The sequence below is a fragment of the Anomaloglossus baeobatrachus genome, chromosome 12 (assembly GCF_048569485.1).
Source record: "Anomaloglossus baeobatrachus isolate aAnoBae1 chromosome 12, aAnoBae1.hap1, whole genome shotgun sequence".
Taxonomy (NCBI): Eukaryota; Metazoa; Chordata; class Amphibia; order Anura; family Aromobatidae; genus Anomaloglossus; species Anomaloglossus baeobatrachus.
The window spans coordinates 82,447,584-82,473,770 of NC_134364.1; the positions used below are offsets into that span (position 1 = coordinate 82,447,584).

At 54.5% G+C, this 26,187-nt stretch overlaps 1 protein-coding gene across 8 annotated transcripts in view; it reads right to left on the reverse strand.

Moving 5' to 3' along the window:
• Positions 1-26,187, reverse strand: part of HECTD1 (HECT domain E3 ubiquitin protein ligase 1) — a 247,790-nt gene that overhangs the window by 95,796 nt on the left and 125,807 nt on the right. The gene's annotated exons all lie outside the window — the stretch shown is intronic.

Sequence of the window (26,187 nt, forward strand, 5' to 3'; positions counted from 1 at the left end):
TCAAGAGTAACTTGCCTGCACCTCTGGGACCCTGTCCCCATGCCCCTGTGCTCTTAAAGGCACTCTTTCTACCTCTCCACTCACCTCTCATGCCTCCTTGACTCTGGCAAGTTACTCTGTAAAAGCAAAACGCCCTACCTGTGGCTCGTTTCTTGGACGTTTAATCCGTCTATATCCACAGCTCTCTCATAACGCAAGACCTTGACAAAGGCCTAACATAGGCCGAAACGTTGGCTTGGCTTTGCACTATTGGTAGTGGCATTTTCTTTCTGCTTGTAATCCTTTAATAAAAAAAGGGAATTTTGTTTACTTACCGTAAATTCCTTTTCTTCTAGCTCCTATTGGGAGACCCAGACAATTGGGTGTATAGCTTCTGCCTCTGGAGGCCACACAAAGTATTACACTTTTAAAAAAGTGTAACCCCTCCCCTCTGCCTATACACCCTCCCGTGGATCACGGGCTCCTCAGTTTGGTGCAAAAGCAGGAAGGAGAAAACTTATAAATTGGTCTAGGGTAAATTCAATCCGAAGGATGTTCGGAGAACTGAAGACCATGAACCCAAAGAACAAATCAACATCAACAACATGTGTACACAAAAGAACAACCAGCCCGAAGGGCACAGGGGTGGGTGCTGGGTCTCCCAATAGGAGCTAGAAGAAAAGGAATTTACGGTAATTAAACAAAATTCCCTTTTTCTTTGTTGCTCCATTGGGAGACCCAGACAATTGGGACGTCCAAGAGCAGTCCCTGGGTGGGTAAAAGAATACCTCAATAAAAGGAGCCGAAAACGGCCCCCTCTTACAGGTGGGCAACCGCCGTCTGGAGGACTTGCCTACCTAGACTGGCGTCTGCCGAAGCATAGGCATGCACTTGATAGTGCTTCGTGAAAGTGTGCAGACTAGACCACGTAGCTGCCTGACACACCTGCTGAGCAGTCGCCCGCTGCCGCAATGCCCAGGACGCACCTACGGCTCTGGTAGAATGGGCTTTCAACCCTGAAGGGAGCGGAAGCCCAGAAGTACGGTAGGCCTCGAGAATCGGTTCCTTGATCCACCGAGCCAAGGTTGACTTGGAGGCCTGAGATCCCTTACGCTGGCCAGCGACAAGGACAAAGAGCGCGTCTGAACGGCGCAGGGGCGCCGTGCGAGACACGTAGACCCGGAGTGCTCTCACTAGATCCAAAGAGTGCAAATCCTTTTCACACTGGTGAATTGGATTAGGGCAAAAGGAAGGCAAGGAGATATCCTGATTTAGATGAAAAGGGGATACCACCGTAGGGAGAAATTCCGGGACAGGACGCAGAACCACCTTATCCTGGTGAAAAACCAGGAAGGGAGCTTTGCATGACAGCGCTTCAAGCTCAGACACTCTGCGAAGTGATGTGTCTGCCACCAGGAAGGCCACCTTCTGAGAAAGACGGGAGAGAGAGACATCCCGCAGCGGCTCAAAAGGCGGCTTTTGAAGAGCCGTCAGGACCCTGTTAAGATCCCAAGATTCCAACGGATGTTTGTAAGGTGGAACCATGTGGCAAACCCCCTGCAGGAACGTGCAGACCTGCGGAAGCCTGGCTAGACGCGTTTGAAAAAACACGGAGAGCGCCGACACTTGGCCCTTGAGAGAGCCGAGGGACAAACCCTTGTCCATTCCAGATTGTAGGAATGAAAGAAATGTGGGTAATGCAAACGGCCATGGAGGAAAACCGTTATCAGAGCACCAGGATAAGAAGATTTGCCAAGTCCTGTGATAGATCTTGGCGGACGTTGGTTTCCTGGCTTGTGTCATGGTGGCAATGACATCCTGAGATAACCCTGAAGACGCTAGGAGCCAGGACTCAATGGCCACGCAGTCAGGTTGAGGGCCACAGAATTCAGATGGAAAAACGGGCCTTGTGACAGCAAGTCTGGGCGGTCTGGAAGTGCCCACGTTTGACCCACCGTGAGATGCCACAGATCCGGATACCACGACCGCCTCGGCCAGTCTGGAGCGACGAGAATGGCGCGACGGCATTCGGACCGGATCTTGCGTAGTACCCTGGGCAGCATCGCCAGAGGGGGAAACACGTATGGCAGTCGAAACTGCGACCAATCCTGGACCAAAGCGTCCGCTGCCAGAGCTCTGTGATCCTGAGACCGTGCCATGAAGGCCGGGACCTTGTTGTTGTGTCGTGACGCCATGAGATCGACGTCCGGCGTTCCCCAGCGGCGACAGATCTCTCGAAACACGTCTGGGTGAAGAGACCATTCCCCCGCGTCCATGCCCTGACGACTGAGAAAATCTGCTTCCCAGTTTTCTACGCCCGGGATGTGAACTGCGGAGATGGTGGAGTCTGTGTCTTCCACCCACTGCAGAATCCGCCAGACTTCCTGGAAGGCTTGACGACTGCGAGTGCCGCCTTGGTGGTTGATGTAGGCGACGGCAGTGGCGATGTCCGACTGGATTCGGATCTGCCTGCCCTCCAGCCACCGATGGAAAGCCAATAGGGCTAGATATACTGCCCTTATCTCCAGGATATTGATCTGAAGGGACGATTCTATTGGAGTCCAGGTTCCTTGAGCCCTGTGATGGAGAAAAACCGCTCCCCAACCTGACAGGCTCGCGTCCGTGGTGACCACGGCCCAGGTTGGGGGTAGCAAGGATTTTCCCCGGGCCAGAGATGTGGGTAGGAGCCACCACTGAAGTGATGTTTTGGTTGCGAGGGAAAGAGAGATGTTCTTGTCGAGGGAAGCAGCACTCTTGTCCCATTTGCGAAGAATGTCCCATTGGAGTGGCCGTAGATGGAATTGCGCGAACGGCACTGCCTCCATGGCTGCAATCATCTTCCCCAGGAAGTGCATGAGGCGCCTTAAGGGGTGTGACTGACTCCGAAGAAGTGACTGCACCCCCGCCTGCAGAGAAAGCTGTTTGTCCCGCGGTAGCATGACTAACGCTGGCTGGGTATGAAATTCCATCCCGAGGTAAGTCAGTGATTGGGTCGGCGTCAACTTGGATTTCGGGAAATTGATGATCCACCCGAACTGCTGGAGAGTCGCCAGAGTGACTGTAAGGCTTTGTTGACACGCCACCAGAGAAGGGGCCCTGACTAGGAGATCGTCCAAGTAAGGGATCACAGAGTGGCCCTGAGAGTGCAGGACCGCCATTGACGGATGCCATGACTTTGGTGAAAACCCGTGGGGCTGTCGCCAGGCCGAAAGGCAATGCCACGAACTGGAGGTGTTCGTCCCCGATGGCGAAACGCAGGAAACGTTGATGTTCGGGTGCGATCGGCACATGGAGATAAGCATCTTTGATGTCGATCGATGCTAGGAAGTCTCCTTGTGATATCGAGGCGATGACCGAGCGGAGAGATTCCATCCGAAAACGTCTGGTTCTCACATGTCTGTTGAGCAGCTTGAGGTCCAGAACGGGACGGAATGACCCGTCCTTTTTTGGCACCACGAATAAGTTGGAGTAAAATCCGCGACCACGTTCCTGAAGGGGAACGGGAATCACAACTCCCTCTATCTTTAGAGCGTCCACTGCCTGAAAAAGTGCGTCGGCCTGTGCGGGGGGTGGGGAGGTTCGGAAGAAACGAGCTGCAGGACGAGAGTTGAACTCTATCCTGTAACCATGAGACAGAATGTCTCTCACCCATCGGTCTTGAATGTGTGGCCACCAGGCGTCGCCAAAGCGGGAGAGCCTGCCACCGACCGAGGATGTGGTTAGATGAGGCCGAGAGTCATGTGGAGGCAGTCTTGGAGGCAGTGCCTCCCGCGGCCTTTTGGGGGCGTGACTTGGACCGCCACGCAAAGGAGTTCCTCTGGCCTTTCTCCGGCCGGTTGGACGACGAGGATTGGGTCTTGGCGGAGGGACGAAAGGACCGAAACCTCGATTGGATTTTTCTCTGCTGAGGTCTCTGAGGTTTGGACTGGGGTAAGGAGGAGTCCTTTCCCGAGGATTCCTTAATAATCTCATCCAACCGTTCGCCAAACAAACGGTCGCCAGAAAAAGGCAAACCAGTTAAGAACCTTTTGGAAGCAGAGTCTGCTTTCCATTCGCGCAGCCACATGGCCCTGCGGACTGCCACGGAGTTAGCGGATGCCACAGCCGTACGGCTAGCGGAGTCCAGGACGGCGTTCATGGCGTAGGACGAAAATGCTGATGCCTGAGAGGTCAAGGAAGAAACCTGCGGAGCAGAATTCCGCTTGACGGCATTAATCTCAGTCAGACATGCCGAGATTGCTTGGAGAGCCCACACGGCCGCAAAGGCCGGGGCGAAAGACGCGCCCGTGGCCTCATAAATAGACTTCACCAAGAGCTCTGTCTGTCTGTCAGTGGCATCCTTCAGGGATGCGCCATCGGCAACAGACACAACGGACCTAGCAGCCAATCTAGAGACTGGAGGGTCCACCTTGGGGGAGTGTGCCCAGCCCTTAACGACTTCATGTGAAAGAAGGCAATTTTGTTTACTTACCGTAAATTCCTTTTCTTCTAGCTCCAATTGGGAGACCCAGACAATTGGGTGTATAGGCTATGCCTCCGGAGGCCGCACAAAGTATTACACTTAAAAGTGTTAAGCCCCTCCCCTTCTGCCTATACACCCCCCGTGCTCCCACGGGCTCCTCAGTTTTGGTGCAAAAGCAAGAAGGAGGAAAAAGAATTATAAACTGGTTTAAAGTAACTTCAATCCGAAGGAATATCGGAGAACTGAAACCATTCAACATGAACAACATGTGTACACAAAAAAACAGGGGCGGGCGCTGGGTCTCCCAATTGGAGCTAGAAGAAAAGGAATTTACGGTAAGTAAACAAAATTCCCTTCTTCTTTGTCGCTCCATTGGGAGACCCAGACAATTGGGACGTCCAAAAGCAGTCCCTGGGTGGGTAAAATAATACCTCGTAAGAGAGCCGTAAAACGGCCTCTTCCTACAGGTGGGCAACCGCCGCCTGAAGGACTCGTCTACCTAGGCTGGCATCCGCCGAAGCATAGGTATGCACCTGATAGTGTTTCGTGAAAGTGTGCAGGCTCGACCAGGTAGCCGCCTGACACACCTGCTGAGCCGTAGCATGGTGCCTCAAAGCCCAGGACGCGCCCACGGCTCTGGTAGAATGGGCCTTCAGCCCTGAGGGAACCGGAAGCCCAGCCGAACGGTAGGCTTCGAGAATTGGCTCCTTGATCCACCGAGCCAAGGTTGATTTGGAAGCCTGTGACCCTTTACGCTGGCCAGCGACAAGGACAAAGAGTGCATCCGAGCGGCGCAGGGGCGCCGTACGAGAAATGTAGAGTCTGAGTGCTCTCACCAGATCTAACAAGTGCAAATCCTTTTCACATTGGTGAACTGGATGAGGACAAAAAGAAGGTAAGGAGATATCCTGATTGAGATGAAAGGGGGATACCACCTTAGGGAGAAATTCCGGAACCGGACGCAGAACCACCTTGTCCTGGTGAAAAACCAGGAAAGGGGCTTTGCATGACAGCGCTGCTAGCTCAGACACTCTCCGAAGTGAAGTGACTGCTACTAGAAAAACCACTTTCTGCGAAAGGCGTGAGAGAGAAATATCTCTCATTGGCTCGAACGGTGGTTTCTGAAGAACCATCAGCACCCTGTTCAGATCCCAGGGTTCTAACGGCCGCTTGTAAGGAGGAACGATGTGACAAACCCCCTGCAGGAACGTGCGTACCTGTGGAAGTCTGGCTAGGCGCTTCTGGAAAAACACAGAGAGCGCTGAGACTTGTCCCTTAAGGGAGCCGAGCGACAAACCCTTTTCCAGTCCAGATTGAAGGAAGGACAGAAAAGTGGGCAAGGCAAAAGGCCAGGGAGAAAAACCCTGAGCAGAGCACCACGACAGGAAAATTTTCCACGTCCTGTGGTAGATCTTGGCGGACGTTGGTTTCCTAGCCTGTCTCATAGTGGCAATGACGTCTTGAGATAACCCTGAAGACGCTAGGATCCAGGACTCAATGGCCACACAGTCAGGTTGAGGGCCGCAGAATTCAGATGGAAAAACGGCCCTTGAGATAGCAAGTCTGGTCGGTCTGGTAGTGCCCACGGTTGGCCGACCGTGAGATGCCACAGATCCGGGTACCACGACCGCCTCGGCCAGTCTGGAGCGACGAGGATGACGCGGCGGCAGTCGGCCCTGATCTTGCGTAACACTCTGGGCAACAGTGCCAGCGGAGGAAACACATAAGGGAGCTGAAACTGCGACCAATCCTGAACTAAGGCGTCTGCCGCCAGAGCTCTGGGATCTTGAGACCGTGCCATGAACGTCGGTACCTTGTTGTTGTGCCGGGACGCCATGAGGTCGACCTCCGGCACCCCCCAGCGGCAACAGATCTCCTGAAACACGTCCGGGTGAAGGGACCATTCCCCTGCGTCCATGCCCTGGCGACTGAGATAATCTGCTTCCCAGTTTTCCACGCCTGGAATGTGAACTGCAGAGATGGTGGAGGCCGTGGCTTCCACCCACATCAAAATCCGCCGGACTTCCTGGAAGGCTTGCCGACTGCGTGTGCCGCCTTGGTGGTTGATGTATGCCACCGCTGTGGAATTGTCCGACTGAATTCTGATCTGCTTGCCTTCCAGCCACTGCTGGAACGCTTTCAGGGCAAGATACACTGCCCGTATTTCCAGAACATTGATCTGAAGCGAGGACTCTTGCTGGGTCCACGTACCCTGAGCCCTGTGGTGGAGAAAAACCGCTCCCCACCCTGACAGACTCGCGTCCGTCGTGACCACCTCCCAGGATGGGGGTAGGAAGGATTTCCCCTTCGATAATGAAGTGGGAAGAAGCCACCACCGAAGGGAAGCTTTGGTCGCCTGAGAGAGGGAGACGTTCCTGTCGAGGGACGTCGGCTTCCTGTCCCATTTGCGTAGGATGTCCCATTGAAAAGGACGCAGGTGAAACTGCGCGAAAGGAACTGCCTCCATTGCTGCCACCATCTTCCCCAGGAAGTGCATGAGGCGCCTCAAGGGGTGTGACTGGCCTTGAAGAAGAGATTGTACCCCTGTCTGTAGTGACCGCTGCTGGATCAGCGGAAGCTTCACTATCGCTGAGAGGGTATGAAACTCCATGCCAAGGTATGTGAGCGATTGGGCCGGTGTCAGATTTGACTTTGGAAAATTGATGATCCACCCGAAACTCTGGAGAGTCTCCAGGGTAGCGTCGAGGCTGTGTTGGCATGCCTCTTGAGAGGGTGCCTTGATCAGGAGATCGTCCAAGTAAGGGATCACCGAGTGACCCTGAGAGTGGAGGACCGCTACTACAGTAGCCATAACCTTGGTGAAAACCCGTGGGGCTGTTGCCAGGCCGAACGGCAGTGCCACGAACTGCAGGTGTTCGTTTTCTATGGCGAAGCGCAAGAAGCGCTGGTGCTCTGGAGCAATCGGTACGTGGAGATAAGCATCTTTGATATCGATCGATGCAAGGAAATCTCCTTGGGACATTGAGGCGATGACGGAGCGGAGGGATTCCATCCGGAACCGCCTGGTCTTTACGTGTTTGTTGAGAAGTTTCAGGTCCAGGACAGGACGGAAAGACCCGTCCTTCTTTGGGACCACAAACAAGTTGGAGTAAAAACCGTGGCCCTGTTGCTGAAGAGGAACAGGGACCACCACTCCTTCTGCCTTCAGAGTGCCCAGCGCCTGCAGAAGAGCCTCGGCTCGCTCGGGAGGCGGGGATGACCTGAAGAATCGAGTCGGGGGACGAGAGGTGAACTCTATCTTGTAACCGTGAGACAGAATGTCTCTCACCCAACGGTCTTTTACCCATGGCAGCCAGGCGTCGCAAAAGCGGGAGAGCCTGCCACCGACCGAAGATGCGGAGTGAGGAGGCCGAAAGTCATGAGGAAGCCGCTTTGGTAGCGGCACCTCCGGTGGCCTTTTTAGGGCGTGACTTAGACCGCCATGCGTCAGAGTTCCTTTGATCTTTCTGAGGCCTTTTGGACGAGGAGAATTGGGACCTGCCCGCGCCCCGAAAGGACCGAAACCTCGACTGCCCCTTCCTCTGTTGGGGTATGTTCGGTTTGGGCTGGGGTAAGGATGTATCCTTTCCCTTGGATTGTTTGATGATTTCATCCAAACGCTCGCCAAACAATCGGTCGCCAGAAATTGGCAAACTGGTTAAGCGCTTTTTGGAAACAGAATCTGCCTTCCATTCCCGTAGCCACAAGGCCCTGCGGAGTACCACCGAATTGGCGGCTGCAACCGCCGTACGGCTCGCAGAGTCCAGGACAGCATTAATAGCGTAAGACGCAAATGCCGACGTCTGAGTGGTTATGGACGCCACCTGTGGCGCGGACGTGCGTGTGGCTGCGTCAATTTGCGCTTGACCTGCTGAGATAGCTTGTAGCGCCCATACGGCTGCGAACGCTGGGGCAAAAGAAGCGCCGATAGCTTCATAGATGGATTTCAACCAGAGCTCCATCTGCCTGTCAGTGGCATCTTTGAGTGAAGCCCCATCTTCCACTGCAAGTATGGATCTAGCTGCCAGTCTGGAGATTGGAGGATCCACTTTGGGACACTGAGCCCAACTTTTGACCACGTCAGGGGGAAAAGGATAACGTGTATCCTTAAGGCGCTTAGAAAAACGCTTATCTGGACAAGCATGGTGATTCTGGACTGCCTCTCTGAAATCAGAGTGGTCCAGAAACATACTCGGTGTACGCTTGGGAAACCTGAAACGGAATTTCTCCTGCTGAGAAGCTGACTCCTCCACCGGAGGAGCTGAGGGAGAAAATATCCAACATACGATTGATGGACGCAATAAGGTCGTTCACTATGGCGTCCCCGTCCGGAGTATCAAGATTGAGAGCGGCCTCAGGATCAGAATCCTGATCAGCTGTCTCCGCATCATCAACCAGAGATTCCCCCCTCTGAGACCCTGCACAATATGATGATGTCGAGGGAAAATCTAAGCGAGCTCGCTTAGTCGGTCTGGGGCTGGGGTCTGTGTCAGAACCCTCAGCCTGGGATCCATGAGATACCCCGGGAGGACATTGTTGGTCCAGCTGAGGTGGGCCAGGGAACAAAGATTCAACAGAGTCCCTGTGCTGAGATACCGGCCTGGACTGCAAGGCTTCTAGTATCTTAGCCATAGTCTCAGAGAGTTTTGCAAACTCCGTCCCCGTCACCTGAACAGTGTTAGCAGGTGGCTCCCCCTGGGCCCCTCTTAGCAGAGGCTCCGGCTGAGTAAGTGCCACAGGGGCCGAACAGTGCACACAATGAGGGTCAGTGGAACCTGCCGGTAGCGGGGTCGTACATGCGGCGCAGGCAACATAATAAGCCTGTGTTTTGGCACCCCTGCCTTTCGTGGGTGCCATGCTATTATCTTCCCTGAGTAACACAATAGGGTATATAGCCAGAAATCAACTGTGCACCATACAGTGTAAAACATATATACCATAAACATATAATGTTACACTACTGCACAATGGGGCTAGCACCACAGGTGCTGCTTACCACCCGCCTAAAGCGGTTGTGAGGCCACCAGAGTCCCTGCCTGGGTCTCCCAGACTTTGTCCCCCTCTGCTGCGTCCGAGGAGCTGACAGGAATGGCTGCCGGCGTCCTGAGGAGAGGAGGGAGCCGTGGGCGTGACCCAGAAAGTGCGGGAACTGGTGCCCGCACTGTGCACAGTGAGGGGGGTGGAGTATGCAAAGCATGCTCCAGCCCTCAGTGCTGCTCGTTCTGTGCAGCGTCCCGCCCTTCCCCTGCCTGTCAGGGCTGTGGGCGGGAGGAAAGGAAACTAGGCCGCAAAAAGCCGGGGACTCTAGTAATAAACGCGGCCGCCGTAAAAGCGCGGCCGGCGGGAAAGTCCCCGGCGCACTACAAGTCCCAGCCGCGCCGCAGTGTTTCCATGGCCGCGGCGGTCAGTGCGGCAGTCCCTATACATAAACACACTCAGCAACGCTGAGTGTGTAATGGCACATATTAACCCGGTCAGCGCCGTGGTCCCCGGTGCACTAGCACACCCAGCAAGGCTGGAGTGTTGCTGTGCGCGGTCCCCACCGGGATACAGAGTACCTCCAAGTAGCAGGGCCATGTCCCTGAACGATACCCGGCTCCTATCCAGCAGGCTCCACAGGAGTTGTGGATGAAGCGCGGTCTCAGTGCCTGGAGACCGATAGGATCCCACTTCCACCAGAGCCCTAAGGGGGATGGGGAAGGAAAAACAGCATGTGGGCTCCAGCCTCCGTACCCGCAATGGATACCTCAACCTTACAACACCACCGACAAGAGTGGGGTGAGAAGGGAGCATGCTGGGGGCTCTATATGGGCCCACTTTTCTTCCATCCGACATGGCCAGCAGCTGCTGCTGACCAATCTGTGGAGCTGTGCGTGCGTGTCTGACCTCCTTCGCACAAAGCAAAAAACTGAGGAGCCCGTGGGAGCACGGGGGGTGTATAGGCAGAAGGGGAGGGGCTTAACACTTTTAAGTGTAATACTTTGTGCGGCCTCCGGAGGCATAGCCTATACACCCAATTGTCTGGGTCTCCCAATGGAGCGACAAAGAAAGGGGTAACGCGTGTCAGTGTGCCGTTTAGCAAAGCGCTTGTCCGGGACCGCTCTGGGCTTCTGGACAGCGTCCCTGAAGTTAGAGTGATCAAAAAACGTATTGCGCGTACGTTTGGGGAATCGAAATTGGTGTTTCTCCTGCTGAGAAGCCGGCTCCTCTGCAGGAGGAGGTGGGGGTGAGAGATCCAGCACCTGGTTGATTTACGAGATAAGATCATTTACCAAGGCGTCCCCCTCAGGGGCATCAAGGTTAAGGGTGAAGTCAGGGTCAGAGCCCTGAGTTCCACGTCCGCCTCGTCTTCCTGAGAGTCATCAAGCTGGGATCCAGAGCCGCGTGAGGAGGCCGGGGAAGAGTCCCAGCAAGGCCGCTTAGCCGGCCTGGGGCTGCGATCCGGGCAGGAGTCCTCCGCCTGGGACCTAGAGGCTATCCTGGGAGCGTGCTGCGGCGCGGACCGAGAGGGGCCTGGAGGCGACAAACTAACAGGGGCCAGGGCCTGTGAAGGGCCCGGTCTGGACTGCAAAGCCTCAAGGAGCTTAGATGACCATTTGTCCATAGACTGTGCAATGGATTGAGAAAGTGACTGGGAGAGTGTCGCAGCGAAAGAGGCCAACGACGGTGACTCTGTCCCTGCAGACTGCTCAGGGGGAGCCGGGGGATCTACATGAGCCGAGGGGCCCACAAGTGCCCGAGGCTCCGGCTGAGCAAGCGTGGCAGGAGTCGAGCATTGATCACAGTGGGGGTAGGTGGATCCCGCAGGCAACATAGCCCCACAAGAGGTACAGGCCGCGAAAAAAGTCTGTGCCTTAGTAGCTTTGCTCCTTGTGGACGACATGCTGTCTCTTAGGAGAGTGACCACTGAGGGTATATGGGAAAAGGGTATACAGCCTTTCCGAACCGATATATATATCTATATATATCCCGGCACCCTAGGGGGACCAACACCGGGTGACCGGTGTGGCTTACCAACCGCTAACGAGCGGAGTGTGTCCTCCAGATTCCCTGTCGTGGATCCCCCACAGCTGCAGAGCTTTGCCGCTGAGTAGCATCCACCGGCAGAATGCTAAAAATGGCTGCCGGAGCTCTCAGGAGGGGTGTGGAGCCGAGGGCGGCGCCAGCAAAGAGCGGGAATCTGGAGTCCCCAAGTGGTCAATGAGGGTGGGGGGAGACATGCAAAGATGCTCCAGCCCTCAGAGCCGACGTCACGTCGGTAATCCCGCCCTAACCCCTGACAGGCAGGTCCGGGGGCGGGATTTTGCTCGACTAGGCCGCGGCGAAGCCGGGGACTAAATTTAAGGCCGTGCCCGACAAGCAGGCACGGTCGTCGCGGAAGTCCGCCGAAAAAAAACTGTGGACGGAACTACCGCGGCTTCCGGGGAGAAGGAGCGACCTCCCTCCCTGTACAGTCCACACATGGGGACACAGAGTACCTTCAAGTTGCAGGGCCCGGTCCCTGGGGGTGAAGAAGCTCCAGCCGGCAGGTTCCACCAGGGGCTGCGGATGGAGCACGGTCCCAGCATGTGGATGACCGCTTAGGATCCCACTTCTACCAGAGCCGCATAAGGGATGGTGAAGGAGACGGCATGTGGCTCCAGCCTCTGTACCCGCAATGGGTACCTCAACCTTAACAACACCGCCGACATAGTGGGGTGAGAAGGGAACATGCCGGGGACCCCATCGGGGTCCTCTTTTCTTCCATCCGTCTAAACTATGTATGAGAACGCATGAGTGGATGTGTGCCTCCTTCCACACAAAGCATAAAACTGAGGAGCCCGTGATCCACGGGAGGGTGTATAGGCAGAGGGGAGGGGTTACACTTTAAAAAAAGTGAAATACTTTGTGTGGCCTCCAGAGGCAGAAGCTATACACCCAATTGTCTGGGTCTCCCAATGGAGCGACAAAGAAGAAGGGAATTTTGTTTACTTACCGTAAATTCCTTTTCTTCTAGCTCCTATTGGGAGACCCAGACAATTGGGTGTATAGCTTCTGCCTCCGGAGGCCACACAAAGTATTACACTTTAAAAAGTGTAACCCCTCCCCTCTGCCTATACACCCTCCCGTGCATCACGGGCTCCTCAGTTTTGGTGCAAAAGCAGGAAGGAGGAAACTTATAAATTGGTCTAAGGTAAATTCAATCCGAAGGATGTTCGGAGAACTGAAACCATGAACCAAAAGAACAATTCAACATGAACAACATGTCTACACAAAAGAACAACAGCCCGAAGGGAACAGGGGCGGGTGCTGGGTCTCCCAATAGGAGCTAGAAGAAAAGGAATTTACGGTAAGTAAACAAAATTCCCTTCTTCTTTGTCGCTCCATTGGGAGACCCAGACAATTGGGACGTCCAAAAGCAGTCCATGGGTGGGTAAAAGAATACCTTAATAAAAAGAGCCGAAACGGCCCCCTCTTACAGGTGGGCAACCGCCGCCTGAAGGACTCGCCTACCTAGACTGGCGTCTGCCGAAGCATAGGTATGCACCTCATAGTGTTTCGTGAAAGTGTGCAGACTAGACCAGGTAGCTGCCTGACACACCTGTTGAGCCGTAGCCCGGTGCCGCAATGCCCAGGATGCACCCACGGCTCTGGTAGAATGGGCTTTCAACCCCAAAGGAAGCGGAAGCCCAGAAGAACGGTAGGCTTCAAGAATCGGTTCCTTGATCCACCGAGCCAAGGTTGACTTGGAAGCCTGCGAACCCTTACGCTGGCCAGCGACAAGGACAAAGAGCGCATCAGAACGGCGCAGGGGCGCCGTGCGAGACACGTAGAGCCGGAGTGCTCTCACCAGATCTAACAAGTGCAAATCCTTTTCACATTGGTGAACTGGATGAGGGCAAAATGAAGGTAAGGAGATATCCTGATTGAGATGAAAAGGGGATACCACCTTAGGGAGAAATTCCGGGACCGGACGCAGAACCACCTTATCCTGGTGAAAAACCAGGAAGGGGGCTTTGCATGACAACGCTGCGGAGCGATGTGACTGCCACTAGAAAGGCCACCTTCTGCGAAAGACGTGATAAAGAGACATCCCGCAGCGGCTCGAAAGGTGGTTTCTGAAGAGCCCTTAGCACCCTGTTAAGATCCCAGGGTTCCAGCGGCCGCTTGTAAGGTGGGACTATGTGGCAAACTCCTTGCAGGAACGTGCGGACCTGCGGAAGCCTGGCTAGACGCTTTTGAAAAAATACGGATAGCGCCGATACTTGTCCCTTGAGAGAGCCGAGAGACAAACCCTTGTCCATTCCGGATTGAAGGAAGGAAAGAAAAGTGGGTAAGGCAAACGGCCAGGGGGTAAAACCCTTATCAGAGCACCAGGATAAGAAGATCCTCCAAGCCCTGTGATAGATCTTGGCGGACGTTGGTTTCCTGGCCTGTCTCATAGTGGCAATGACATCTTGAGATAACCCTGAGGACGCTAGGAGCCAGGACTCAATGGCCACACAGTCAGGTTGAGGGCCGCAGAATTCAGATGGAAAAATGGCCCTTGAGACAGCAAGTCTGGTCGGTCTGGGAGCGCCCACGGTTGACCCACCGTGAGGTGCCACAGATCCGGGTACCACGACCGCCTCGGCCAATCTGGAGCGACGAGAATGGCGCGACGACAGTCGGACCTGACTTTGCGCAGCACTCTGGGCAGCATCGCCAGAGGGGGAAATACATAAGGCAGTCGAAACTGCGACCAATCCTGAACTAGTGCGTCCGCCGCCAGAGCTCTGTGATCTTGAGACCGTGCCATGAATGCCGGGACTTTGTTGTTGTGCCGTGACGCTATGAGATCGACGTCCGGCGTTCCCCAGCGGCGACAGATCTCTCGAAACACGTCCGGGTGAAGAGACCATTCCCCCGCGTCCATGCCCTGGCGACTGAGAAAGTCTGCTTCCCAGTTTTCTACGCCCGGGATGTGAACTGCGGAGATGGTGGAGGCTGTGGCCTCCGCCCACAGCAGAATCCGCCGAACTTCCTGGAAGGGTTGACGGATGCGCGTGCCGCCCTGGTCGTTGATGTACGCGACCGCCGTGGCGTTGTCCGACTGTATGCGGATCTGCCTGCCCTCCAGCCACCGATGGAACGCCTTTAGGGCTAGATACACTGCCCTTATCTCCAGAACATTGATCTGAAGGGAGGACTCTGTCGGAGTCCAGGTTCCCTGAGCCCTGTGGTGGAGAAAGACCGCTCCCCACCCTGACAGACTCGCGTCCGTCGTGACCACAACCCAGGATGGGGGCAGGAAGGATTTTCCCTGCGACAGAGAAGTGGGGAGAAGCCACCACTGAAGAGAGGTTTTGGCTGCCAGGAAAAGAGAGACGTTCCTGTCTAGGGACGTCGACCTCCTGTCCCATTTGCGGAGAATGTCCCATTGGAGTGGACGCAGATGAAACTGCGCAAAGGGGACTGCCTCCATTGCTGCCCCCATCTTCCCCAGGAAGTGCATGAGGCACCTCAAGGGGTGCAACTGACCCCGAAGAAGGGAGTGCACCCCTGTCTGCAGCGAACGCTGTTTGTCCAGCGGTAGCTTGACTATCGCTGAGAGAGTATGAAACTCCATCCCGAGGTAAGTCAGTGATTGGGTCGGTGTCAATTTGGACTTTGGGAAATTGATGATCCACCCGAACCTCTGGAGAGTCTCCAGAGCGATGGTCAGGCTGTGTTGACATGCCACCCGGGAGGGTGCCTTGACTAGGAGATCGTCTAAGTAAGGGATCACCGAGTGGCCCTGAGAGTGTAGGACCGCCACAACGGAACCATGAGACAGAATGTCTCTCACCCATCGGTCTTGGACATGTGGCCGCCAGGCGTCGCAAAAGCGGGAGAGCCTGCCACCGACCGAGGATGCGGTTTGGGGAGGCCGAAAGTCATGAGGAGGCCGCCTTGGAGGCAGTGCCTACGGCGGTCTTTTGGGGACGTGACTTAGACCGCCACGCATAAGAGTTCCCTCTGGCCCTTCTGTGGCCTGTTGGAGGAGGATTGGGGACCTGGCTGAGGGCCGAAAGGACCGAAACCTCGATTGAATTTTCCGTTGCTGAGGTCTGTTTGGTTTGGACTGGGGTAAGGACGAGTCCTTTCCCTTGGAGTGCTTAATAATTTCATCCAATCGCTCGCCAAACAATCGGTCGCCAGAAAATGGCAAACCGGTTAAGAACTTCTTGGAAGCAGAGTCTGCCTTCCATTCGCGTAGCCACATGGCCCTGCGGACTGCCACCGAATTAGCGGATGCTACCGCTGTACGGCTAGCAGAGTCCAGGACGGCGTTCATGGCGTAGGACGAAAGAAGGGAATTTTGTTTACTTACCGTAAATTCCTTTTCTTCTAGCTCCAATTGGGAGACCCAGACAATTGGGTGTATAGCTATGCCTCCGGAGGCCACACAAAGTATTACACTAAAAGTGTAAAGCCCCTCCCCTTCTGCCTATACACCCCCCGATCCTCACGGGCTCCTCAGTTTTGGTGCAAAAGCAAGAAGGAGGAAAAAATTATAAATTGGTTTAAAGTAAATTCAATCCGAAGGAATATCGGAGAACTGAAACCATTCAACATGAACAACATGTGTACACAAAAAACAGGGGCGGGTGCTGGGTCTCCCAATTGGAGCTAGAAGAAAAGGAATTTACGGTAAGTAAACAAAATTCCATTCTTTGTCGCTCCATTGGGAGACCCAGACAATTGGGACGTCCAAAAGCAGTCCCTGGGTGGGTAAATAATACCTCATAATAGAGCCGTAACGGCTCCGTCCTACAGGTGGGCAACCGCCGCCTGAAGGACTCGCCTACCTAGGCTGGCATCTGCCGAAGCATAGGTATGCACCTGATAGTGTTTCGTGAAAGTGTGCAGGCTCGACCAGGTAGCTGCCTGACACACCTGCTGAGCAGTAGCCTGGTGCCGCAAGGCCCAGGACGCTCCCACGGCCCTGGTAGAATGGGCCTTCAGCCCTGAGGGAACCGGAAGCCCCGAGGAACGATAAGCTTCGAGAATTGGTTCCTTGATCCACCGAGCCAGGGTTGATTTGGAAGCTTGTGTCCCTTTACGCTGGCCAGCGACAAGGACAAAGAGTGCATCCGAGTGGCGCAGGGGCGCCGTACGAGAAATGTAGAATCTGAGTGCTCTCACCAGATCTAACAAGTGTAAATCCTTTTCACATTGGTGAACTGGATGAGGACAAAAAGAGGGTAAGGAGATATCCTGATTGAGATGAAAGGGGGATACCACCTTAGGGAGAAATTCCGGAACCGGACGCAGAACCACCTTGTCCTGGTGAAACACCAGGAAAGGGGCTTTGCACGACAACGCTGCTAGCTCAGACACTCTCCGAAGTGAAGTGACTGCTACTAGGAAAACCACTTTCTGCGAAAGGCGTGCGAGAGAAATATCCCTCATTGGCTCGAACGGTGGTTTCTGAAGAACCATCAGCACCCTGTTCAGATCCCAGGGTTCTAACGGACGCTTGTAAGGAGGGACAATGTGACAAACCCCCTGCAGGAACGTGCGTACCTGTGGAAGTCTGGCTAGGCGCTTCTGAAAAATCACAGAGAGCGCAGAGACTTGTCCCTTAAGGGAGCCGAGCGACAAACCCTTTTCCAATCCGGATTGAAGGAAGGACAGAAAAGTGGGCAAGGTAAATGGCTAGGGAGAAAAACCCTGAGCAGAGCACCACGACAGGAATATTTTCCACGTCCTGTGGTAGATCTTGGCGGACGCTGGTTTCCTAGCCTGTCTCATAGTGGCAATGACCTCTTGAGATAATCCTGAAGACGCTAGGATCCAGGACTCAATGGCCACACAGTCAGGTTGAGGGCCGCAGAATTCAGATGGAAAAACGGCCCTTGAGACAGCAAGTCTGGTCGGTCTGGTAGTGCCCACGGTTGGCCGACCGTGAGATGCCACAGATCCGGGTACCACGACCTCCTCGGCCAGTCTGGAGCGACGAGGATGGCGCGGCGGCAGTCGGCCCTGATCTTGCGCAACACTCTGGGCAACAGTGCCAGAGGAGGAAACACATAAGGGAGTTGAAACTGCGACCAATCCTGAACTAAGGCGTCTGCCGCCAGAGCTCTGTGATCTTGAGACCGTGCCATGAATGTCGGGACCTTGTTGTTGTGCCGGGACGCCATTAGGTCGACGTCCGGCATGCCCCAGCGGCAACAGATCTCCTGAAACACGTCCGGGTGAAGGGACCATTCCCCTGCGTCCATGCCCTGGCGACTGAGAAAGTCTGCTTCCCAGTTTTCTACGCCAGGGATGTGAACTGCGGATATGGTGGAGGCTGTGGCTTCCACCCACAGCAGAATCCGCCGGACTTCCTGGAAGGCTTGCCGACTGCGTGTTCCGCCTTGGTGGTTGATGTATGCCACCGCTGTGGAGTTGTCCGACTGAATTCGGATCTGTTTGCCTTCCAGCCAGTCTGTTTGCCTTCTGGAACGCTTTTAGGGCAAGATACACTGCCCTTATCTCCAGAACATTGATCTGAAGGGAGGACTCTGGCTGAGTCCAAGTACCCTGAGCCCTGTGGTGGAGAAAGACCGCTCCCCACCCTGACAGGCTCGCGTCCGTCGTGACCACCGCCCATGATGGGGGCAGGAAGGATTTCCCCTTCGACAGAGAAGTGGGGAGAAGCCACCACTGAAGGGAAGCTTTGGCTGCCCGAGAAAGGGAGACGTTCCTGTCGAGGGACGTCGACTTCCTGTCCCATTTGCGGAGAATGTCCCATTGAAGTGGGCGCAGATGAAACTGCGCAAAAGGAACTGCCTCCATTGCTGCTACCATCTTCCCTAGGAAGTGCATGAGGCGCCTCAGGGGGTGTGACTGACCTTGAAGGAGAGATTGCACCCCTGTCTGTAGTGAACGCTGTTTGCTCAGCGGAAGCTTCACTATCGCTGAGAGAGTATGAAACTCCATGCCAAGATATGTCAGTGATTGGGCCGGTGTCAGATTTGACTTTGGAAAATTGATGATCCACCCGAAACTCTGGAGAGTTTCCAGAGCAATGTTCAGGCTGTGTTGGCATGCCCCTTGAGAGGGTGCCTTGACAAGTAGATCGTCTAAGTAAGGGATCACCGAGTGTCCCTGAGAGTGTAGGATTGCCACCACTGTTGCCATGACCTTGGTGAAGACCCGTGGGGCTGTTGCCAGGCCGAAAGGCTGTGCCACGAACTGAAGGTGTTCGTCCCCTATGGCGAAACGCAGGAAGCGCTGATGCTCTGGTGCAATCGGTACGTGGAGATAAGCATCTTTGATGTCGATTGATGCCAGGAAATCTCCTTGGGACATTGAGGCGATGACGGAGCGGAGCGATTCCATCCGGAACTGCCTGGTTTTCACATGCTTGTTGAGCAGTTTTAGGTCCAGAACGGGACGGAAGGATCCGTCCTTTTTTGGCACCACGAACAAGTTGGAGTAAAAACCGTGACCCCGTTGCTGAAGAGGAACAGGGATCACCACTCCTTCCGCCTTCAGAGTGCACACCGCCTGCAGAAGAGCCTCGGCTCTGTCGGGGGGCGGAGATGTTCTGAAGAAACGAGTCGGAGGACGAGAGCTGAACTCTATCCTGTAACCTTGAGATAGAATGTCTCTCACCCATCGGTCTTTTACTTGTGGCAGCCAGGCGTCGCAAAAGCGGGAGAGCCTGCCACCGACCGAGGATGCGGTTTGAGGAGGCCGAAAGTCATGAGGAGGCCGCTTTGGGAGCGGTTCCTCCGGCGGTCTTTTTGGGACGTGACTTAGACCGCCATGCATCGGAGTTCCTCTGACCTTTCTGAGGCCTTTTGGACGAGGAAAATTGAGACCTGCCCGCGGTCCGAAAGGACCGAAACCTCGATTGTACCTTCCGTGGTTGAGGTCTGTTTGGTTTGGACTGGGGTAAGGATGAATCCTTTCCCTTGGATTGTTTAATGATTTCATCCAATCGCTCACCAAACAAGCGGTCGCCAGACAATGGCAAACCGGTTAAGAACTTTTTGGAAGCAGAATCTGCCTTCCATTCACGTAGCCACATGGCCCTGCGGAGTACCACCGAATTGGCGGATGCCACCGCCGTACGGCTCGCCGAGTCCAGGATAGCATTAATGGCGTAGGACGCAAACGCCGACGCCTGAGTGGTTAAGGACACCACTTGCGGGGCAGATGTACGCGTTACTGCATTAATCTGCGCCTGACAAGCTGAGATAGCTTGGAGTGCCCATACGGCTGCGAATGCAGGAGCAAAAGACGCGCCGATAGCTTCATAGATGGATTTCAACCATAGTTCCATCTGTCTGTCAGTGGCATCTTTGAGTGAAGCCCCATCTTCCACTGCAACTATGGATCTAGCCGCCAGTCTGGAGATTGGAGGATCCACCTTAGGACACTGAGTCCAGCCCTTGACAACCTCGGGGGGAAAGGGATAACGTGTGTCCTTAAGGCGCTTGGAAAAACGCTTGTCTGGACAGTCTCGGTTTTTCTGGATTGCCTCTCTGAAGTCAGAGTGATCCAGAAACATATTTAATGTACGCTTGGGAAACCTGAAACGGAATTTCTCCTGAGAAGCAGACTCCTCAATTGGAGGAGCTGGGGGAGAAATATCCAACACCTGATTGATGGTCGCTATAAGGTCATTCACTACTGCGTCACCTTCAGGTGTATCTAGGTTGAGAGCGGTTTCAGGATCAGAATCCTGATCTGATACCTCCGCTTCATCCTCCAGAGAGTCCCCCTGCTGGGACCCTGAACAGTGTGATGAAGTGGAGGGAATTTCCCAGCGACCCCGCTTGGGCGGCCTGGGACTGCGGTCCGTGTCAGAGACCTCACCCTGGGACCTATGGGTTACCCCAGGGGCACTTTGCTGTTCCAATTGAGGGGGACCAGGGGTCAAGGATTGGACAGTGCCCGGGGCCTGAATCACCGGTCTGGATGCTTCCAGTATTTTAGCAGACCATTTATCCATACTCTCAGACAGTTTGTCAGCAAAGGCTGCAAACTCCGTCCCGGTCACCTGGACAGTGGTAGCAGGTGGTTCCACCTGGGCCACCAGTAGCAGAGGCTCCGGCTGAGTAAGTGCCACAGGGGCCGAGCATTGCACACAATGAGGGTCAGTGGAACCTGCCGGCAGTACAGCTGTACAAGAGGTACAGGTTGCAAAGTACGCCTGTGCTTTGGCACCCTTGCTTTTTGCGGATGACATGTTGTCTCCTCTGAGAACAACCAGGAGGGTATATAGCCAAAAATCAACAGAGCGACCGTACAGTGCAAATGTATAGCCTATAAGCCTATATATATATATATACACTTCGGCACTCAGTGGGGCCAGCACCACAGGTGCTGCTTACCGACCGCTCAGAGCGGTTGTGTGATCACCAGATTCCCTGCCTGGGTCTCCCTGTGTGGTCTCTCCTCTCCAGCGTCTGAATCGCTGACAGGAATGGCTGCCGGCGTTCTGTGGGGAGGAGGGGACCGTGGGCGTGCCCAAGAAAAGTGCGGGAATCTAGTGCCCCAGTGTACTGAGTGAGGAGGGAGGAGGATACTAATGTATGCTCCAGCCCTCAGCGCTGACGATCTGTGCAGTGTCCCGCCCTTCCCCTGACTGGCAGGCCTGTGGGCGGGAAATATACGACACTAGGCCGCAGAAGCCGGGGACTAAAGTTATAAGCGCGGCCGGCAATAAGCGCGGCCGCGCGGTAGTCCCCGGCGCACTAACACACCCAGCAGTGCTGCAGTGTGTATGGCACAAGCGCTCCATGCGCGGAAGTCCCCGGCGCACTAACACACCCAGCAGTGCTGCAATGTGTATGGCACAAGCGCTCCATGCGCGGTAGTCCCCGGCGCACTAACACACCCAGCAGTGCTGTAATGTGTATGGCACCAGCGCTCCATGCGCGGTCCCCACGGGGACACAGAGTACCTCATAGTAGCAGGGCCTTGTCCCTGACGATACCCAGCTCCTATCCAGCAGATTCCCAGGGGCTGCGGAGGGAGCACGGTCCCAGTGCCTGGAGACCGATCCAGGTCCCACTTCACCCAGGGCCCATTAAGGGATGGGGAAGGAAAACAGCATGTGGCTCCTGCCTGTGTACCCGCAATGGGTACCTCAACCTTAACAACACCGCCGACAAAGTGGGGTGAGAAGGGAGGATGCTGGGGGCCCTGTTATGGGCCCTCTTTTCTTCCATCCGACCTAGTCAGCAGCTGCTGCTGACCAAGCTGTGGAGCTATGCGTGGATGTCTGCCTCCTTCGCACAAAGCATAAAAACTGAGGAGCCCGTGAGGCACGGGGGGTGTATAGGCAGAAGGGGAGGGGCTTTACACTTTTAGTGTAATACTTTGTGTGGCCTCCGGAGGCATAGCTATACACCCAATTGTCTGGGTCTCCCAATGGAGCGACAAAGAAAAACCGACGCCTGAAGTCAAAGACGCAACTTGCGGAGCAGAGGTACGTGTGACCGCATTAATCTCAGACAGACAAGCTGAGATAGCTTGGAGTGCCCAGACGGCTGCAAAGGCCGGGGCAAAAGACGCGCCTGTGGCTTCATAGATGGATTTCATCAGGAGTTCTATCTGCCTGTCAGTGGCATCCTTGAGCGATGAGCCATCTGCCACTGATACTACAGATCTAGCCGCCAGTCTGGAGACTGGATGATCCACCTTGGGACATTGAGCCCAACCCTTAACTACGTCAGAGGGGAAGGGGTAACGTGTGTCAATAGGGCGCTTAGTAAAGCGCTTGTCCGGAAAAGCTCTGTGCTTCTGGACAGCATCTCTGAAGTTAGAGTGATCGAAAAACGCACTCCGTGTACGTTTGGGAAACCTAAACTGGTGTTTCTCCTGCTGCGAATCCGACTCCTCTATAGGTGGAGTTGGGGGAGAAAGATCTAGCACCTGGTTGATGGACGCTATAAGGTAATTTACTATGGCGTCCCCTTCAGGTGTATCAAGATTGAGAGCAACGTCAGGGTCAGAGCCCTGAGCTGCGACATCCGCTTCATCCTCCAGAGAGTCCTCAAGCTGAGACCCCGAGCAGCGTGAGGAAGTCGGGGAAGATTCCCAGCGAGCCCGCTTAGCCGGTCTGGGACTGTGGTCCGCGCCGGAGTCCTCCCCGTGAGACCTAAGGGCCACCCCGGAAGCACGATGCGGCGCAGACCGAGAGGGGCCTGGAGGCGATGATCCAACAGTTCCCGGGGCCTGTGTAAGGACCGATCTGGACTGCAAGGCTTCTAGTATCTTAGCAGACCATTTGTCCATAGACTGAGTCATGGATTGTGAAAGCGACACAGAGAGTTTCTCAGCAAAAACTGCAAACTCTGTCCCTGCCACCTGGACAGGGGAAGCCGGCGGTTCTGCCTGAGTCGAGGGTCCCACCAGTGCCCGAGGCTCCGGCTGAGCGAGTGCAACAGGGGCCGAGCATTGCTCACAGTGAGGGTAGGTGGAACCTGCAGGTAACATAGCCGCACAAGAGGTACAGGTTGCAAAATAACCCTGTGTCTTGGCACCCTTGCTCCTTGTGGACGACATGCTGTTGTCTCCCAGGAGAGTGATCACTGAGGGTATATAGCCAAAAGTAAAACAATTCGGCCGAACAGAGAAAATGTATACAAATATATATATATATATATATATATATATATATATATATATATATATATATATATATACATACTTCGGCACCCTAGAGGGACCAGCACCGGGTGACCGGTGTGGCTTACCGACCGCCCAAAGCGGTATGTGTGTCCACCAGATTCCCTGCCTTGGGCCTCCCAGAGCTGCAGAGTCCGTTCCTGAAATCCTCCACCGGCAGAATATGTTGTAAAAATGGCTGCCGGAGCTCTCAGGGGAGGAGGGAGCCGTGGGCGGCGACTAATAAAGTGCGGGAATATGGTGCCCCACAGTGATCAGTGAGGGGGGAGGAGGAACCTTAAAGTATGCTCCAGCCCTCACTGTCGACGTCAGGTCGACCGTCCCGCCCTTACCCCTGACTGGCAGGCCCGGGGGCGGGAGTTATGGTACTAGGCCGCATGAAGCCGGGGACTATATTTAATACCGCGGCCGGCAAACAGGCGCGGTCGGCGCGGAAGTCCCGGTCGTCACAAAAAACAGCAGCCGCTGCAGCGTCTGTGAAACAAGCGCTCCATGCACCGTCCCCATGGGGACACAGAGTACCTTTAGATGCAGGGCCCTGTCCCTGATGATACCAAGTCTCCTGTCCGGCAGATTCCCACAGGGGCTGCGGAGGGAGCCCGGTCCCAGTGAATGGATGACCGGTCAGGATCCCACTTCTGCCAGAGCCTCTAAGGGATGGAGAAGGAAAACGGCATGTGGCTCCAGCCTCTGTACCCGCAATGAGTACCTCAACCTTAACAGCACCGCCGACTTAGTGGGGTGAGAAGGGAGCATGCCGGGGGCCCTGTGGGAGCCCTCTTTTCTTCCAACCGATAAAATCAGCCGCTGCTGCTGACTAAAATGGGAGCTTGAGTGAATGTGTGCCTCCTTCAACACAAAGCATAAAACTGAGGAGCCCGTGATGCACGGGAGGGTGTATAGGCAGAGGGGAGGGGTTACACTTTTTAAAGTGTAATACTTTGTGTGGCCTCCGGAGGCAGAAGCTATACACCCAATTGTCTGGGTCTCCCAATGGAGCGACAAAGAAGAAGGGAATTTTGTTTACTTACCGTAAATTCCTTTTCTTCTAGCTCCAATTGGGAGACCCAGACAATTGGGTGTATAGGCTATGCCTCCGGAGGCCGCACAAAGTATTACACTAAAAGTGTAAAGCCCCTCCCCTTCTGCCTATACACCCCCCGTGCTCCCACGGGCTCCTCAGTTTTGGTGCAAAAGCAAGAAGGAGGAAAAGAATTATAAACTGGTTTAAAGTAAATTCAATCCGAAGGAATATCGGAGAACTGAAACCATTCAACATGAACAACATGTGTACACACAAAAAAACAGGGGCGGGTGCTGGGTCTCCCAATTGGAGCTAGAAGAAAAGGAATTTACGGTAAGTAAACAAAATTCCCTTCTTCTTTATCACTCCATTGGGAGACCCAGACAATTGGGACGTCCAAAAGCAGTCCCTGGGTGGGTAAAGAAGGGAATTTTGTTACTTACCATAAATTCCTTTTCTTCTAGCTCCAATTGGGAGACCCAGACGATTGGGTGTATAGCTACTGCCTCCGGAGGCCACACAAAGTATTACACTAAAAGGTGTAAGGCCCCTCCCCTTCTGCATATACACCCCCCGTGGGATCACGGGCTCCTCAGTTTTAGTGCAAAAGCAAGAAGGAGGAAAGCCAATAACTGGTTAAACAAATTCAATCCGAAGGAACATCGGAGAACTGAAACCATTCAACATGAACAACATGTGTACCCGAAAAAACCAAAAATCCCGAAGGAAACAGGGCGGGTGCTGGGTCTCCCAATTGGAGCTAGAAGAAAAGGAATTTACGGTAAGTAACAAAATTCCCTTCTTCTTCGGCGCTCCATTGGGAGACCCAGACGATTGGGACGTCCAAAAGCAGTCCCTGGGTGGGTAAATTAATACCTCAAGTTAGGGCCGTAAAACAGCCCTTCCCTACATGGAGGCAACCGCCGCCAGCAGGACTCTTCTACCTAGGCTGGCATCCGCCTAAGCGTAGGTATGCACCTGATAATGCTTGGTGACAGTGTGCAGACTCGACCAGGTAGCTGCCTGGCACACCTGCTGAGCCGTAGCCTGGTGCCGTAATGCCCAGGACGCACCCACGGCTCTGGTAGAATGGGCCTTCAGCCCTGATGGAACCGGAAGCCCAGCAGAACGGTAGGCTTCAAGAATTGGTTCCTTGATCCATCGAGCCAGGGTGGATTTGGAAGCCTGCGACCCTTTACGCTGACCAGAGTCAAGTACAAAGAGTGCATCCGAGCGGCGCCGTGCGGGAAATGTAGATTCTGAGTGCTCTCACCAGATCCAACAAATGCAAATCCATTTCATATCGATGAACTGGATGAGGACAAAAGGAAGGTAAGGAGATATCCTGATTGAGATGAAAGGGGGATACCACCTTAGGGAGAAACTCCGGAATCGGGCGCAGCACTACCTTGTCTTGGTGAAACACCAGGAAGGGAGCTTTGGCTGACCGCGCTGCTAGTTCGGACACTCTCCGAAGAGATGTGACCGCTACCAGAAAGGCCACTTTCTGTGAAAGTCGAGAAGTGAAACATCCCTCAGAGGCTCGAAGGACGGCTTCTGGAGAGCAATTAGTACCCTGTTCAGATCCCATGGGTCTAACGGCCTCTTGTACGGAGGGACAATGTGACAAACCCCCTGCAGGAACGTGCGTACCTGAGGAAGTCGTGCTAGGCGCTTCTGAAAGAATACAGACAGCGCTGGGACTTGTCCTTTAAGGGAGCCGAGCGACAAACCTTTTTCCAAACCAGATTGCAGGAAGGAAAGAAAAGTAGGCAATGCAAATGGCCAGGGAGACACTCCCTGAGCAGAGCACTAAGATAAGAATATCTTCCACGTCCTGTGGTAGATCTTGGCAGACGTCGGCTTCCTAGCCCGTCTCATGGTGGCAATGACGTCTTGAGATAATCCTGAAGACGCTAGGATCCAGGACTCAATGGCCACACAGTCAGGTTCAGGGCCGTAGAATTCAGACAGAAAAACGGCCCTTGGGACAGTAAGTCTGGCCGGTCTGGTAGTGCCCACGGTTGGCCGACCGTGAGATGCCACAGATCCGGGTACCATGACCTCCTCGGCCAGTCTGGGG